Here is a 4,214-nt window from a genome sequence, read left to right as displayed (position 1 = left end):
GATGAACACACACACAAGGTTCAATCAATTATCTACATGAATGGATCTTGGTACTTGATTGTTATCAAGAGCTTAATCAAACCCTCAACAAGATTAATTAACTCATTCTCAAATTCATACAAGACAAACAACCAAGTTGCAATGAAATAAAATGCAACAAAAAAAGATAAAGAATGGACATAGGTTCAATATCAAAATGTTGGTGTTTGGAGAAGATGATAGAAGAATGGTGTAAAGTTGAACACACTAAGAAGAGAAGACAAAAATCACAATTTTTCTTTGTATGGATCACCATACGCTTCCCACAATTATTACTTTCACCAAGAAACAATAATTTAAATAAGTGATGGAAAATTAGATTTTATTAGGTTTGATTCAAATCAAGAAGGATTTATGACGAATCAATCTAGACATTGCCTAAAAGGATCACTTTTTAAAGCTAATGATTCGAATCATTATTTGCACTTGATTCAAATCAAATGAGGTTATGATTCGAGTCATGTCCATTTTTTGATCCAGATCATTTGATCCAGAATGATGTTCCAATTTTCAATAGGTGAGTGATTTGAATCAACTATAACACATGATTCAAATCAAATACCAAATCATCAAAATTCAAATATTCCAACTTGTGATTCAAACTACTCATATGGAAAGGAATAAATAGAAATTTTCATAGGCTCAAAAAGAGAAATACTAACAAGGATCAAATGAATATAATCATGAAATATATGGGGCTTCTCAATGGTACAATTAAGTAGCCTAAGTGATTAGAATCAAATGAAATGAATAGTACAATCACAGAAGAATTGAGATAACATACAGATTACAAATATGCAATGAAAAAATAATTGAATCGTAAAACATCAAAACACAATTGATACTTTAGAGTACGTAAACGATACCAAACGATACTATGTGCTTTCAGTCCCCCCCTTTTTATGTTTGGCAAATCTTCGAGATTATTGTTGATGAGTTAATTAATCAGTGCATTTTGATGCACTTTCTCCTACTATTGTACTTAGGCAACTCTATAGTTTATTCTATTATTTTTACTATTTTAGTGTGTTCTTATATTTAAGTTTATTTTCGTACTTTATTTTCAGCTTAAATAGTTATTTGATATCTTTTTAATGTATAGACCATAACTTGAGCTTTGAGAATCGGATTGACGCGTTATGATATGTGTTGGAAAGCTAAGAGAAAGAGATACATGTTTTGTGTTGAAGTCAAAAGCTAATTCGGAGTGAAGGAGGGTCGAATAATTCGTTGAAGTTCCAAACTTAATTAAAATAGTTACTTTGAGTCGTTTTTTGTAATTTTTGGGTCGATTTCCATAAGGGCCTGAACTTCCCTTTTGTTATATCAGAAAATTCACTACTACAGTAACCCTATTCGGATTATTCACGAAAATTAGATTAAAGGCTTTGTACGAATTCATGGAGAACTAAAATCTCACACGATTGATTTGCTGTATTCGGTTTCTGCCGATACTTTGAGGTTTTATATTTTCAATCCAATTTCTTTTCCCTCTCAATATTCTTCTATATATTTTATATGCTTAATGCGAATTATATAAATTCATATTTATTTATTCCGATTGGTTTATGTTCCTTGATATCTATCACGTTTTAATGTTGCTTTATCATTAAATTGCGTTTGTTGAATCACGTTTGCTTAATTCGTGAGTGCCGAATCCGTCTGCTTCATTCGGATAATAGGAGTGTAAACTCCATAGTGTCAATTTCGCTTGTTAATTGATATTGTAATCGAAAAGGGATTAAAATCTGCCTAGGGTTTTGGATTTATAATTACCGATGATAAGTTGGGAAACTGAATAGTAGGTTGATTCATTTTAGCTTATTTTATAATCACTTATTTTATAATCACTTATTCTCAATTGAATCTAAAACCACCTATTTCGTTTTCTTATTTGGTTAAGTTTGCCAAGATTCCTTGCGATACGACTCGAGGTGTCGCTTCCCTAACTACAATTTTATTTACTCGTTTTTGACCCCTATGCGACAGTGGATCATTAATCCAAAGCGATATTTGGAATTTGATGAAACATAATAAATTTTATGACTATCATACAATACTTCATTTGAATCGTAAAAGATGTAAATCCCCCTGCATTAAACACTTAATGCGCGTAAATATCGATAATATCTCAGCAACTTCTCCCCATTTGTCAAATATCAAAAAGGAGGGAATCAAATAAAAAAACGCACAAGTAAAATTCAAGCTAGCGCAAAAGCCAATACACAATGTCATACTTAGTGAATCATAAACATAAACCATATAAATCACATATAAGAGATAATGCAAATACACAATGTGAAAAAGGTAACAAGATAAAGATAGCAACAAAATGAATATTAGAGATACCAAAATAACACGAATTAAAATCATAACTTCCACATGCATCATAGCTATTGAACAAATAAAATATGATAAACGGATCAAAACATAATAGTCCAACTAAAATAGACATAATTATAAACTAAGTATGCTTAATGTCATGATATGCATGATATGAGACATCACAAAATATCATCACAAAAGAAGTCAGAAGAAGGCGGAGGAGGTGCAACAACAGTGTCTTTCGGAACATGAATACTTGTTACAGAAGTGTCGTGATGAAAGATGAAATTATTACTAGCAAGATAGTCAACATAACTCTTCAATGCTTCAATCTTAATAACCATACGTCCTTTCGAAGCTTGAATGTCTTCCTTTACCTCAACCCTTAACTCAATCTTCATCTTCACCCCGCTTTCCTTACCAACATGGGAAATCACATCAATGCGTGCCATGAACCGATCTTCCCTGGCCTGATTATCTACAAGTAATTTTTGAAGTAAGTCATTAATGAGTGTCTTCACATTAAATGATGTAAAAGAGGTAACACCAACACTAGAACAAATGGGCTAGTCGTCTAAGAAGCTTCTTTCACATGCTCAATAATCTTATCATCATAAATTTGCCTACCGAGTCCTTAAGATAATAATAATCACCATTCAAATCGTTGTAGTATATCATCTTGGCCACAACACCATAATCAAGGATCTTAGGAGATTCAGTGAGATCTTCATCTTTGCATTCAATACGAGGATAGGTCTCTTGGGATTATCCATGCAGTGGATCATCCTATCAATGATGAACCTAACCAAGTTGTTTTTGGTTTTGTGAATTAGACTCCACATCAAAAAGAGATAAATGTCATCAACCCTTATTGAATTATTCGGTTTCCTAGCAAGAATCTTCACAACAATCCAATGCAACACCCTCACGTAAAACTTAATCGAACTAATCTTTAACCAGACTCTTTTGTATTAGACATGTTAGAAACTTTATATGTCAAACCAAAGTACTTGTTGAAATTAGAGTAACTAAACTTGACAACCTTATTCTTGAACCTACTATTAAGACCTACAGAAGTGAGTTTCAAGTTGTAATAGAAATCCTTGACATAATCTGGATTGTATTTCCTTTTCATGCCAATGAACTTTAACAAATTGTTGTTAGCAAAAGGTTTTAAGAATTTGGTTTTCAACTCAGCTTTAGCAGAAGCATCAACAAAATATTCAGGGTTTACTGGCTTATAGAGAAACTTATCTTGATATTTCTACAAATTATCTTCAGGAAACAAATGAGCAACTTTACTATAGAGAAGTGTCAAACTATCTTGATATTTCTACAAACTATCTTTAGGAAACAAATGAGAAACTTTTAGCGCATCACCAGCTAGTCGTGTGTACCGACTTATACTGAAGATATGCTGCGTGCTTCTGCATTTTCCCCGTTCAGACGAAAACATCTCACATTTCCTCATCTGCCTGGGCGTATCATGCGGCAGTTCGGGTACACTCAGATTATTTCTAGACACCATGTTGTCTCTGCTCTTCCTGCTATGACACGTAGAGATATGAATGTCATGTTTGATGATTATCTTAGTCATCTGGTATCGGAGGTGGCACGAAGTACCATAGCTAAGAGCAATTTGAGCTATGTCGAAGGGTACATCAGGTGGTTCTTCAGGGTGTCACATCCGTATATGGTCCAAGGTGCTCTAGTTGATCCACCGAGGTCATCTCATTAGGAGATACTAGAGAAGGAGCATACATAGTTAGATCATGCTCATGATGTATTGCCTAGATGTTATCGCATAGTGAAGATTGCATAGACAGGCATTGACAAGGGTATCTTCCTTG

Source organism: Lathyrus oleraceus, chromosome 5, assembly GCF_024323335.1.
Source record: "Lathyrus oleraceus cultivar Zhongwan6 chromosome 5, CAAS_Psat_ZW6_1.0, whole genome shotgun sequence".
NCBI lineage: Eukaryota > Viridiplantae > Streptophyta > Magnoliopsida > Fabales > Fabaceae > Lathyrus > Lathyrus oleraceus.
This window is presented reverse-complemented; position numbering follows the sequence as displayed.